This window comes from Eleutherodactylus coqui, unplaced genomic scaffold (assembly GCF_035609145.1).
Source record: "Eleutherodactylus coqui strain aEleCoq1 unplaced genomic scaffold, aEleCoq1.hap1 HAP1_SCAFFOLD_206, whole genome shotgun sequence".
In the NCBI taxonomy this organism is placed as follows: Eukaryota; Metazoa; Chordata; class Amphibia; order Anura; family Eleutherodactylidae; genus Eleutherodactylus; species Eleutherodactylus coqui.
This window is the reverse complement of record NW_027101779.1, coordinates 167095-181249: the sequence shown is the minus strand read 5'-3', so window position 1 is coordinate 181249 and position 14155 is coordinate 167095. Positions and strand designations below refer to the sequence as shown.

General features: G+C 42.7%; 1 long non-coding RNA gene across 1 annotated transcript; it reads right to left on the bottom strand.

Moving 5' to 3' along the window:
* Positions 1-10582: 10582 nt before the first annotated feature.
* On the bottom strand, positions 10583-13396 carry LOC136591272 (uncharacterized). Its single transcript, XR_010787950.1, has 4 exons — positions 12437-13396; positions 12296-12361; positions 11073-11434; positions 10583-10853 (listed from the first exon to the last, which is right to left on the bottom strand). It is a non-coding gene; the product is annotated as an uncharacterized lncRNA (long non-coding RNA).
* Positions 13397-14155: the final 759 nt, after the last annotated feature.

Here is a 14155-nt window from a genome sequence, read left to right as displayed (position 1 = left end):
GAGTACGTTCGCTCATCTCTAATTGTAACATATTTTAAATATGATCCTTAATTTATGATTATGATGGCACTGGTTATTAACAGGCTTTTCTAATATGCATATGCATATTTTATAATGTTTGTGTACAATATATTTTTAAATGAGATATAATTGGTTAACAACATTTTATCTATACAGTATTATACTGGTAGATGGTTTTAGGGAAAGGTTTTAAGAATGAATTTATAATAATGATGAAAAGAATTCTATCTCCAGTGTATGACTGAGGGCGGAGCACTTAGATAAATCCTGTTGAGATCACAGGATGGTCAATAAAGTTGATAGAGAAATTGAGACGCACCTTGCGGTCCAAACTAAATCGGGTGATGATTCACGTTAGAAAGAGGGGAATCCCTCCCACATCCATTACGTCATGAATTGGAAGGCGGAAGATGTAACTGTGTAACAATGTATTAAACTTCACAAAGTCACAATAATAGTTCTGAAACACGTAGCGGAATAAAAGATTTTATCAATAGAAGTTTCGTAGTTCATAATGGCGCGGGTAGGTTTTAAATAGTATATAGTGATATTCCTGAACTGGCTTTGCCTGAGAGCAAAAGCCTGTGTTACCCTGGACGCCTCTTCCCCACCAAGGAGAAAGTGGACAGAAAAAGAAACTTCCTAAAGCCGACTTGGACAACAGGTGCCGGAGGGTTCTCCCAGTGAGATGAATTAACCTTTCGAGCACCAGGTGAGTTACATATTCACCTTCCACTTTTATTTATATACATATAATTGCTTGAGGCACATCCTGATGTTATATAATTTCTTTCTGGTGACGGGGCTTTAAATACCCTTCCTCCAGCAAAGCGAGCGCTGTGATTGGATCGTGCGCCAGCCAGTCATAGCCGGCGTTCGATCCTATCACAGTGCTCGCTTTGTTGGAGGCGGGGTATTCAAAGCCCCGTTTACCAGACAGAACTGATACGAGGGGGTGCTGATAAGTCTTTGGCTTTGTGTTCTTTTTTTGTTTCTATGGTAACGAATGTTACATCACATGAAAGCCTTATATGTCTAATATATGTTTTCAAAATTTTTTGTTTGTAGCTTATGGCAACAGTGATCTAGGCAGTCGGGGAAACAAAATGGTGGAGTCTAAGGCGATATTCACAGCAAATGAGAGCAGAGGAGTGATAAAATTCTTGTTTCTGCAAGGAAAGTCCGTAAATGATATTCATGGTGATATGTCACAGACATTTGGGGATCAATGCCGTTCATATTCTACAGTTAAGAACTGGGTTGCCAAATATAAAACGGGCAACTTCAGCACCAATAATGAGGAACGTCCTGGACGACCGAGAGAGGTTGTTGTCCTGGAGATCGTCGATGCTGTGCACAACCTCATACTGGAGAATCAGAGAATTTCAGCTAAAGGAATAGCAGACATCATGGGGATTTCTCGTGAACGTGTTTGTGTCATTATCCATGAACATTTGAACATGAAGAAGCTATCTGCAAAGTGGGTCCCCAAATGTTTGACAAAAGATCAGAAAAGCATGCGAGTGAAAACTTCCCAGTCCATTTGTCAGCGTTTCCAGACTGATAAGAACTTCTTGGATCGACTGGTCACTATGGATGAGACCTGGATTTATTTGTATGACCCTGAAACCAAGGAGCAGTCAATAGAGTAGAGGCACAGTGGTTCTCCTCGCCCAAAGAAGTTCAGGGTGCAAAAATCAGTCACTAAGGTGATGGCTTCTGTGTTCTGAGATAAGGAGGGCGTGCTACTAGTGGACTACCTTCAAAATGGTTCCACCATCAATTCAAGGTATTACATTGAACTTTTGGACCAATTGAAGGCAGCTCTGAAGGCCAAAAGGCGTGGCAAGCTGTCCAAAGGAATCTTGTTCCTGCAAGACAACGCCTCTGCTCACACTGCACAAGCAACCACGGCAAAACTGGTGGAGCTAGGCTTCCAGCTGGTTGACCACCCACCTTATTAACCAGATCTAACTCCCTCCAACTCTCATCTGTTTTCAAACCTGAAGAAACACCTCAAGAGTACCAAAATTCACACCAATTCTGATACCATGGCTGGTACGGATGACTGGTTTGAGGCACAACCGAAATCCTTCTTTTCGCAAGGCTTACAGAACTTGGAATACCGATGTAAGAAGAGTGTTGATATCAGTGGAGAGTATGTGGAATAAATGTAAAGTTTCATCTTCCTATCTTGTTTCTTTCTGGGTAAAGCCAAAGACTTATCAGCATGGCCTCTGTGATAAATTCTTGTAGATCAATCATATAATTGCTGTAATGTCTCAAATGATACTGTTAAGCCAACATAGCCACATCATGTGGGATACAAGTATGAATAGAAACCGCATCACGTCCTATCCAAAAAAAACTGAGAAGACCAACTTTAGGCTCAGAATTCCTGTGGACACCTGTGTAGTCATGAATGTACCCAGGAGCTTGCCGTACCAGAGGCTGCAAGAGTCCCAATCCAATTTGGCAAAAATCTGATCGATCACGGTGAACAGCAGTACTTAGATCAGCATATGAAATGCTAGTCTGAGTGATTATGCTCCATTGCTTCTCGGCAGAAAATATCCTTGATATGGCAGCTTATGGAGGCACCATAAGGCAGCACACAGTGCTTACAGCTCTACCTTGTACACAAGTCCTTCAAAATGCTAAATTCTAAAGAAAGCATAAAACTAAATTATGTACCCATCAAAAGTATTAACATTGATTATGTTTTGTGCAAACATTCTGAAAGACCGTCTGCTGGTGAACCAATTATCTTTTGTGGGTTCATTATTATTTTTTTGCCTGAAGCCTTTGTTTGTTTATCCAAGCTCCTTTTAATGTATATTGCCCCCTCCATACATTACTCATATAACATGATGATTATCTTGCTGGGTACAAGCAGGATGTACATTTTTAAGAGCCCTGCATAAAGCATTTAAAGGGGTTGTCCCGCGAAAGCAAGTGGGGGTAAGCACTTCTGTATGGCCATATTAATGCACTTTGTAATATACATTGTGCATTAAATATGAGCCATACAGAAGTTATTCACTTACTTGTCTCCGTCCTCGCGCTGTCTCTGTGTCCCCGTCGCCATGGTGCCGTCTAATTTCTTCCTCACCAGTCCGTTTTAGACGTGCTTGCGCAGTCTCTTCTCTTCCCTCTGTGAACGAGCCTCTCCAGCGTGCCCACGCGATACAGCTCATCTGCGCATGCGCAGACGAGCTGTCACTGCACGGGAGCGCGCAGGGGCGGCTATTCAGTTCCCGGCGTCCCTTTAAACACGGGTGAAGGAGCAGTCTAGCCTTTCACCCCGAATCAGCAGCAGCCAGATGGGACCATCCAGGAGCAGCCAGACGGGACCATCTAGGAGCAGCCAGCCGGGACTATCCAGGAGCAGCCAGCCGGGACAACCGACCAGCAGCCAGCCGGGACAATCGATCAGCAGCCAGGAGCCACACGGGACCAGCAGCCGCCAGCCGGGACGAACACAATCCAAGCCGTGCAGCTGCCTGGGTAAGTGAGGTGTCTGTGATGCTGTGGGCGCTGGGGGGGGGTGAGGTGTCTGGGGTGCTGGGGGCGCTGGGGGGGGGTGAGGTGTCTGGGGTGCATGAATAAATGCATGGCTGGATATGTGTGCATAAGTGCGTGCGGATGCATGGATGGATGAGGCTGAACGAATGAATGAATGCATGCATGGATGTGTGCAGGCCGCATGAGCGTTGGGATGAGGCCGCAAGGGCGGATGTGTTTGTACGTGATGATGGGTGCATAAGTCTGTGTGGATGCATGGATGGGGCCGCATGGGCGGATGTGTGTAGGCCGCATGGGCGGATGTGTTTGTACGTGATGATGCGTGCATAAGTCTGTGTGGATGCATGGATGGGGCCGCATGGGCGGATGTGTGTAGGCCGCATGGGCGGATGTGTTTGTACGTGATGATGCGTGCATAAGTCTGTGTGGATGCATGGATGGGGCCGCATGGGCGGATGTGTATAGGCCGCATGGGCGGATGTGTTTGTACGTGATGATGCATGCATAAGTCTGTGTGGATGCATGGATGGGGCCGCAGGGGCCGCATGGGCGGACGTGTGTAGGCCGCATGGGCGGATGTGTTTGTACGTGATGATGCGTGCATAAGTCTGTGTGGATGCATGGATGGGGCCGCATGGGCGTTGGGATGAGGCCGCAAGGGCGGATGTGTTTGTACGTGATGATGCGTGCATAAGTCTGTGTGGATGCATGGATGGGGCCGCATGGGCGGATGTGTGTGTGATTGTGTGTGTGTGTATAGGGATGGATGCATGCATGTATGTGTATGTGCAGATGGATGGATGTGTCTGTTGGTCTGTATCTGTGGGTGGGTGGGTTGGTTGTTGTAGCTTAGCATCTCTGTTGATCTACACCTTCTTGTCTTTAAAATGCAGAGCGTATACGTCGGAGCGCATCGGTGGCCATTGGAGATTCCAGGGTTTGGACTCGTGATATTCTTCCGAAGTTACTGCAGGAGGGTGAGTATTTGCACCACATTTTCTTTCCCACACACAGCAGATCAGTCACTTTAAAACACAAAATCACAATGCCTAGCTGCGTGGTTCCAACTTGCACTACATACTGGAAGAAGGGAGGCGAAAGTGCTTGTCTTCATGTCTTTCCAACGAAATCGAAAAAACAAGACTTTGGCTACAGCAGGCTCCTCACATCTTTGTTGACGTTGAAGAGTGGCTTACTAAGATTTCCCCAAAAAAAGATTCTTACAGTTATCGTTTGTGCAGCAAACATTTCTTGGAGGATTGCTACATAACAGTCGGCGACCGTAAAAAATTGAAGCCCAATGCTGTGCCAAGTATATTCCCAACAGCGTTGGAAATTGAGACCCGGTTAGCGAAGAAAGGTGAACCTTCAAGAAAACGCAGAAGAATTGGGGAGACGCAGCAGCCAGAAACTTCGAGGGAAGAAACTTCGAGGGAAGAAACTTCGAGGGAAGAAACTTCGAGGGAAGAAACTTCGCACAAAGAATCTACCCTGGTTGCACCTAGCGCGGTTCAAGAAATGACAGTCGACGTGTATCTACAAGGTGATGAAACACAGCTAGAAATTCCTATGACAGTAATCAATAGAAAAAAAGAAAAAACTTTCTTTATAGCTGCGCTACAACATTAACCCTTAGGTAAACAAGGGAATAAGCCTCTAAAAAACCTCAGTTCAAATAGAAAGCCAATATTTTTATTCCCCACATAACAATCAAGTATAAGTGAAATATTAAAAGCAACGCGTTTCTGCGTCTAGCTGACGCCTTGATCTACCCTGGCGTCAGCTAGACGCAGAAACGCGTTGCTTTTAATATTTCACTTATACTTGATTGTTATGTGGGGAATAAAAATATTGGCTTTCTATTTGAACTGAGGTTTTTTAGAGGCTTATTCCCTTGTTTACCTAAGGGTTAATGTTGTAGCGCAGCTATAAAGAAAGTTTTTTCTTTTTTTCTATTTATTATCTGCTCCCCATATGTTTTATTTAAACTTTGGGGCATTTCTATAAGCTGCTGCTCTCCAGGAGAGTTTGGTTTAGTATTATCAGATACATATAGATGTACTCTTCTGGATTAAACAAGAAGACCCTCCAGTAAAGAAACCTTAGAAAAGGCGAACTTGGATTCCCGGTGCAGGCGGGACACAAGAGACTTTTTTGTCGTTCCGCCTGACACCTGGTAAGTAGAATTCCATCTAATTATTTTTTCTTCCTCGGGCTATGGCGCTCTCCCTAATTTTTGTTTATGACAGTAATCAGTGAAGGTTGTACAGTAGATGCAAAGGTAATTGTCAATTTCAAAAGACAGTTTGAGCAAAGAGAAACCGACAACGAAGCAAGCAATGCAGGGAGGGGTAAATGCAAGGCCTGTCAAGCAGCGGCAAATAAATCGCAACACAGGACACAACTCCAGTCAAGAAGCATTGGCATCCAATGCAATGAAGTAGAAGCCAGTCCACACCGGAATCCAATTTCATTTAAAATCCCACAGGGCACTCCGTGCTCTTCTACACCATTAAAAACCAATATGGGTAATACTGCCTTCCAAGAGATACCAGAAGAGAGCCCAATATCCAAAACAGCCAATGAGGCCGATAGAATCAATATGCAACCCTCAAGTTGCAATATTGCTTCTACTTTTGAGGAAAGCCTTTCAAGTGTTTTTTCTGATGATCAAAACGACTCGACATTCAAAGCATCGCAAGCATCGGAGAGTTCCGGTAGTGAGGATTTTGCCATTCCTTCTGATTCCAATAACCCCTTGAGCTACCTCTTACCAGAATTTGTAACCTTAGCTCCAACAGAGATGGACCCATCCGCTGAAGAAAAGTACATAGTTTTCAAAAGCTCCTTGATGGGTTTATTTTCAATGATCCCTTGCCCTTACCGAAATCAATGCTTTCTTAACCCCTTGAGTGGCACGCCCGGAAAAGTTCCGTGACGAGCTCCACTGCTCATAGTGACATAGCCCGGAAGATTTCCGGGCTATGTATCACTATGGGAGCTGCAGAGCACAATGCCACAAGCTGTGACAGTGTGCTCTGCCTGCACAGACCCACACAGAGCAGTGCAAGGGCTTTGAAAAACCAGCAGAAGATATTGCCGGCATATCGGCAATGTCCTGCTTTGTTTACAGGTTGCCATAGAGACCATCGGCTTGTCAGAAGCAAGCCGATGGTCTCTGTGGCAGGGAGAGCTGGTTGTTAGCTGTCAGAGGACAGCTAGGTACTAGCTCTTACAGCAGAGATCAGAGAAAACCTCCGATCTCTGCTGTGTTAACCCTTTACATGCTGCAGTCTATGTGACTGCAGCATGTAAAGGGCTGTCACTGCAGCATGTAAAGGGCTGTCACCATCGGACCCCTGGAATGTGATCAGGGGTCCTGATGGGTCCCTGTGGAAGTCCCCTAAAGGGACAAAAAAAAAAAAATTTTAAAAATTAAAAAAAAAAAAGGAAAAAAATTATTAAAATAATTAAAAAAACACTTGTCTCCCTTTACTTTGTAAAAAATCAAAAATACAATCACACATGTGGTATCCATGTGCGTCGTAATGACCCAGAGAAGGAAGTTAATACATTATTTAACCCCTTAATGACATGGCCCCTTTTTTCTTTTTTCCCCATTTCTTTTTTTCCTCCCCCGTTTAAAAAATCACAACTTGTCCAGCAAAAAACAAGCCCTTATATGGCCATGTCAATGGAAAAATGAAAAAGTTATGGCTCTTGAGACGCAACTGCAAAACTAGTTGAAATTCAATGATTAGACCATTTAAAAAAACCTGCCCTGGTGGGCACGACAGGGTGGTAGGAAACCTGCCACTCAAGGGGTTAAACTAACTCATGTCAAGATTTTCCCAAAGGGATCAATGGTAATTGTGAAATCTTTCACAGAAAGAGGCTACACCTGCAACTTGTGGCGAAGCCAACCACTCATCCACAATTGCCCGGCGGGGAACATTTTACTTGCTTCCAGTGTCCTTCTTAGCGGATCTAATTTTGCAAAAGTTAGTAATATGCTACATATTCTGAAACTTCAAGGAATCTCAAAAACCACTTTCTACCGCCACCAACATCACTTATTATTCTCAGTGATAGATAATCATTGGATGCAGCAGAGGGCAAATCTAATAGCAGAAATGAAATCAACACCCTTGTATTTAGCTGGCGATGGGCAATCCGATAGCCTGGGTTTTTCAGCAAAGTACACCGTTTATACTTTTTTGGAGTTGAAGAGCAAAAAAATTGTGGGCTTCACGGTGGAACAACTTGTTCCACCTGCTTCGTCAGTTTCGCTCAAAACCACTGCATTCCGGAAAACACTACTTGAATTGATCGCCGATGAATTAAACATTCAAATAGTCACAACTGATCGGCATGTCTCCATACGTAAGGTAATGCGCCAGGAATTCCCAGAAATTATGCATGAATTTGATGTCTGGCATGTGGTCAAAGCTGTCGGCAAGCAGTTGCTTGTGGCTTCCAAAAGCACACACTGCGCAACCATTTCCCCGTGGATATCGAGCCTCAAAAATCATCTGTGGTGGTGTTCGCATACCAGTCAAAAAAATCCCGAATTACTGGTAGAAAAATGGAAATCGGCAACAAATCACATTATCAACGTTCACGAGTGGGAGAACAATGCCCAATATCACCGCTGCAGTCACGCCCTTCTTGAACCAACCACCGCTTGGTTAGCCCCTAACACTACAGCACATACCAAATTCAAAACCGTGGTTCTGAAAACAAGTTTACTGAAAGACATCCGCCATCTTTCCAATTTTTGTCACACTGGCGATTTGGAGATTTTTCACGCAAGTGTATTGAAATACAGGCCCAAACGAATTCATTTTTTTTATGACGGAATGGTGGCTAGAACGCAACTTGCTGTTCTAGACCACAATTACAACGTAGGTAGGATTCAAAAGCTCAGAAAAACGCAATCAGAAGACGGGATAGAGGACCGGAAGTGTTACCGAGTGGAGTACTCAAAAGCACGGAAGCAGTGGATTTTGAAAGCTCTTTATGAGCCTAAGTCCATTGCATTTGTATTTGACATAATTCGTGAGATTGTGATGTTCGCCAAAGGTGAGATGTCCATCTCCTGGCATTCAAAATCCTCAGAATTCCCTCATAATATTGCACCTGTTGTGAAACCCAGTGAAGAGGAATTGGTTCACAAATTTCAAAGTCGATTTCCAAGGTAATCAAGAAAAAATTTTGGTGGGTATAAAAAAAAAACAAAAAACCAACAAACTTTAACGAAAAATTTAGTAATATTTTTGTATCATGTGCAACCATTGTTTCATGTCTGTCTATTGTAAATAAGTGAACTACAATTTTCAACGGTTCGTCTGTCTCTTTTATCTGTGTCTCTTTATTACTTACTTTGTCTTTTGTATAGTTTACATGTGCGTTGCAATCTTATTTCCATGTGTGTATAGTGATATTTATTTAACATTTTGGTCACTTATCCTTATTTATTTCCTATGCCCTCTAGTCCCTTTTGTTAATCGCATTAACATCCCTTTTTACTCTTTGCAATCATCTGCATAAAATGTCTTTTTTGTATAGAATGTATAACTGGTACAATGTGAAATGTTGCCGGTCTTATCCCATAAATCCTATGCATTTTTCCACGGGTGTTTCTAACTAATTTTAAATTTTTTAAATTTTGTAAAAAATTCGGTCCTTTACGGTAGAATTTTTAGTTAGGGAATTTTTAATTTTTTTAGATTGGTCTCGCAAGAGAATGAGGATCCTTGTCGTGGATTGCGGGCTTACGGTAAAATGACCAAATTAATGACACTCGTATTTAAAAGTATAGCCATAATATTTATAAAATGTTTTTGCACAAAAATTCTTAATTTGGTCATTTTATTAACCAATACCTCATTGCAAATTTTTTTTGATGTAAGTTATTGTACTAACATGACTTACAAAGTAGGTGCATGTGTTTGCGAATACATACGCACGCGCACCTTGTCCAAGTGTCCACTTGTCCAAGTGTACAAGCGTACATGTGTACATGGTTACGTCTGTCTGGGAGATATATATATTTATATATATAATCTCTCTCATACACACCCACGCAGACGTATGCATATATGTATGTATTACACACATACACACACACCTGTGGGTATGTTACATACATGCATACATAGACATACACGCGTATACTATATATATGTGTGTACACGCATATATACCCACACATATTTTGGTGAAGAAAACTATTTGTTCCATCACACCATCGATGTTGGGAGTGCATTGCAGCTATTACAGTACTTTCTGCTGAGACTTCAGCACTCGACAGCTCCCTGCTATAACGAAGCCTTGCCTCGCTGTGCAGGGGAAAGGTTCAGCACTGGACAGCTCCCTCCTCCCTTATAGAGACCTGCAAAGGAATACACAGGCAGGCAGGCAGAAAAACAGATAGAGGCAGACAGATAGAGAGAGAGAGAGGCAGACAGATAGATAGAGAGAGGCAGACAGATAGATAGAGAGAGGCAGACAGATAGATAGAGAGAGGCAGACAGATAGATAGAGAGAGGCAGACAGATAGATAGAGAGAGGCAGACAGATAGATAGAGAGAGGCAGACAGATAGATAGAGAGAGGCAGACAGATAGATAGAGAGAGGCAGACAGATAGATAGAGAGAGGCAGACAGATAGATAGAGAGAGGCAGACAGATAGATAGAGAGAGGCAGACAGATAGAGAGAGTCAGACAGATAGAGAGAGTCAGACAGATAGAGAGAGGCAGACAGATAGAGAGAGGCAGACAGATAGAGAGAGGCAGACAGATAGAGAGAGGCAGATAGATAGAGAGAGGCAGACAGATAGATAGAGAGAGGCAGACAGATACACAGGCATACAGATATATATGTGTGTCAAAATACATACACACACAACCCACAGTTTGTGTGTGTATATATTATACACACTAACATACGCATATGTAGTCATGTATATACATAATGATAGAACGATTAGTGATTATAGTCGAGACGTTCCAAATAAAAAAACCACACACTATATTTCACAAAAAAATGTATTAACATTTTAAAATCTGTAAAGCCTGAATACAAAATTGCACAAATTAAAACATCCTACAAGTTCAACTGGAAATCCAAATTGCTTTCAGTCGGGTCCATGTAGAACTGGAAACCAGTGTAATTTCCTTGCGGATCAGGGTAAGCTGTCCGTATTGATTTAATCACACACGCTGGTATGGGGATTCTATTGTTTTTCCCCAAGAATCCATGTATCCACGCTGTATAAGAGCGATATGCGCCCACACGCATAACCCTAAGAAAAAACGAAAGGAAATATATTAATATTTCTAAACTTATTAAAAAAATTTTAATAGTCTACATGAAAACAAAAAAAAAAGACGCATTGATATCTTATGTTTTTCCATGTTGCCTTTTTCACTAACCTTTTTTCCTTTTCAAATAAACTTTTTCCTTTGTTAAAAATTATACTTGCATTGTCTTGTGTGTTGTACAATAAAATTGTAATAAATACCTATTGTTTGTGGTGTCGTACTGTCTCCGGGTGACCAGTGCAGATAGTCTTATCGCGTGTTCTATGTTTTCGCGCACAAGCGCATACTGAGCAAATAACGGATGTTGTGTAACACATACGCAAGCTTCTGGTAACATCTGTAGGACTACTTTGTGTTCTCGACAACAGACACACTCCGCCACTGTGGGCATGCAAATGCACTGCCCACAGTGACACCACTCTTTGTTGGCAAGCCTGCCATGGGGATCTTCAGTGGATCCTGAAGCACCCGCTTCTGGTGCACCCTGCGGATCGTTTTGAAAACACTGGAGACTGCTTATGTCCGCCTGAGCATATAGCGAGTCTGCCAGTTGTTGTTGAACCTAAGAAGGGATTAATATGAAGAATACTGTATTTAATGTTTTAGGAAAAAAGGAAGGGGTACATTTTTAATTGTATGGTGTTGCTGAAAGCGGCATGATCATCCTTATTAGGCAGGGCACAGATTCCTGTATGTATATGTGCATACATACACAGACGTACGTACGAGTTTGTATGTATATACACAGATGTACGTACGTGTTTGTATGTATATACTGACTTACGGGTGTGTATGCATTAACACGTACACGCGTGCGTACCAGTGTATGCCTAAACACGTACACGCGTGTGTCTGTGTGTGTATATATATATATATATTAAATATGTGTGTGTACACACGTAATTAAGTGTGACTGTATATACACATACACTCGTTCCTACGTGTGACTGTATATACACATACACTCGTTCCTACGTGTGACTGTATATACACATACACTCGTTCCTACGTGTGACTGTATATACACATACACACGTACGTTCGTGTGTATATACATACACACGCGCATGTGTGTATATACACACACACATGTGTGTATGTATATACACAGGTGTGTGTATGTATATACACACACACACACACGTGTGTGTATGTATATACACACACACACACACACGTGTGTGTATGTATATACACACACACACACACGTGTGTGTATGTATATACACACACACACACACGTGTGTGTATGTATATACACACACACACACGTGTGTGTATGTATATACACACACACACACGTGTGTGTATGTATATACACACATGAAATAATGTATTGAAATAATAAATTGTACAGGACTGATGCATAGTTGCGGTTTCAAACAATAAACAAAAAAATTTTTATACATATTTCAACACATACCGCCGAATAATGCCGAGTTTCGGGGAAATCCTCATCATTTTCCTCGCTATCAGATTAAAAGTCCTGCTAAAAAAAAAAAAAATGTATTCTGTTTATTACCATTGGTTTGCTGCAACCTTTCTATTTTCAGCAAAAACTTACCTCTCCAAAAGAATCGGATGAATAATCAAGCTCCTCAAATTCAAGATCTTCCTGGTACATGTTTGTTCTTGAATTGGACTACAAAAAAACTTTTAAAAAAACAAAAAAACACCAAGTTAGTGGCACTTCAATAACAGTTATGGAAGCAGCAGCATTTTCTAATAACAATCTTTTAAAGGTCCATGGCAGGCATAATTTAGGCAAATTTTAGATTGATTACTGGGCGATTGTGGACAGATTGTTGATAGCTAGCATTATCCGCAGTCTGTAGGCAGATAGCATGCATATTGTATGTAGAATGCAGGTTAATAGTGTCGATTGAAGGCAGTGTTTGTGTGTAGATTGCATGCAGATGCTATGTCTATTCCATGCAAATTTTCCGAAGATTGCATGATAATTGTATGAATGAATTGTGCGGAATGTATGCTGATTCAAAGCGGTTTGCAGTCACATGCACATTGCAGCACATGGCAGGCACATGGAAGCACACGGCAGGCACAAAAAAAAAAAAGGCAGGCACATGGAAGCATACGGCAGGCACAAAAAAAAGCAGCAAACGGAAGCACACGGCAGGCACATGGAAGCACACGGCAGGCAAATGGAAGCACACGGCAGGCCCCCCAAAAAAAAGAAGCACACGGAAGGCACAAAAAAAAAAACAAAAAAAACATGGAAGCACACGGCAGGCACATGGAAGCACACGGCAGGCACAAAAAAGAAAAAAAAAAAAAGGACATGGCAGGCACACGGAAGCACACGGCAGGCACAGAAAAAAAAGCAGCACATGGCAGGCACACAGAAGCACACGGCAGGCACATGTTAGAACCCGGCAGGCACATGGAAGCACACAGCAGGCACAAAAAAAAAAAAGGGAAGCACACGGCAGGCAAAAAACAAAATAAAACAAAAAAACACATGGAAGGCACACGGCAGGTATATGGAAGCACACGGCAGGCACAAAAAAAACGACAACACGCCAGGCACATGGAAGCACACGGCAGGCACCAAAAAAAAAACCCTGGCAGGCACACGGCAGGCACATAAAAGCACACGGCAAGCACAAAAAAATAAAATAAAATACACTGCAGGCACATGAAAGCACACGGCAGGCACAAAAATAAAGAAAAAAAAAAAAAAGCCGGCACAAAAAAAAAGAAAAAAAAAATACACGGCAGGCACATGAAAGCACACGGTAGGCACAAAAAAAAAAAAATAAGCACATGGCAGGCGAATGGAAGCAGGCGGCATGCACAATAAACACTGCAGTCGCGATAGCAGCACACAGCAGGAAAAAAAAAACGCAGCACATGGCAGGCACTATAAAAATGTAAGACACATTACTATACAGGGCATGCACAATACATTTTTCATGCACAGACTCACTGCATAAGGCAATGATCCTGTGCTAATAAAAGCATGAAAGAGTACCGCGGAAAGGTGCACTTACCTGCGCTTCTGTGTGGTCAAGAGATGGGAGAAACAGCTGTTTGCTGTTTTCTCCGGTAGACTCCACCTCCCGCTGTGACGCTTTCTGCCGACCAGCCAATGTGGCGGCTGGAGCGGCGTTTCATTCATTTGCAAGTGCACGCCTCCACCGATGACGTCAGTCACCTGCTCACGTGACCGGCGTCTCGGGAGCGCGCATGAAGGCCTCCAGGAAGAGCGAGCATTGCACCGTGGAACGCACCCAGGGACAACGCAGGCGCCATCTTACATGGA